This window comes from Penaeus japonicus, unplaced genomic scaffold (genome assembly GCF_977035675.1).
Source record: "Penaeus japonicus unplaced genomic scaffold, GWHDUDI00000001_assembly GWHDUDI00000019, whole genome shotgun sequence".
Classification (NCBI taxonomy): Eukaryota; Metazoa; Arthropoda; class Malacostraca; order Decapoda; family Penaeidae; genus Penaeus; species Penaeus japonicus.
The window spans coordinates 1,500,799-1,501,256 of NW_028234421.1; positions in this window are offsets into that span (position 1 = coordinate 1,500,799).

Sequence of the window (458 nt, forward strand, 5' to 3'; positions counted from 1 at the left end):
ACTCTCTCTCCCTCTCCCTCCCTTTATCCCTTGCTTTTTCCATCTCAGTCACCTTTCCCCTCTACCACTAATTCATCCCTTCCCTCTCTCTTCCTCCCTCTCCCACTCTCCCTCTGTCTATCTATTTATCTTTCTATCTCTACTTCTCTCTCTCATTCCCTCATTCTCTCATTCACCTTCCCCCTCTCTCACTTAATCATATTTTCATATAAATCATCTCCTCTCCCTTTCCCTCTGCTTCTCACTCTTTCCGTATCCTTCTCCCTCTCCCACTCCCCCTCTTTGTCTATCCCTTCTCCTTTCACCCTCTCTCCTCTCCCCCTCTACCTCTTCCTGGCTCCTTATCCTGCTCTCTTACTCTTAATCTCCCTATCCTCTTTCCCATCTCCCGTACATTATCGCCTTCTTCCTGTCCCTCTCCTTCTCCCCCTTTCTCTCTTTTCCTCTTCCTCTCCCTC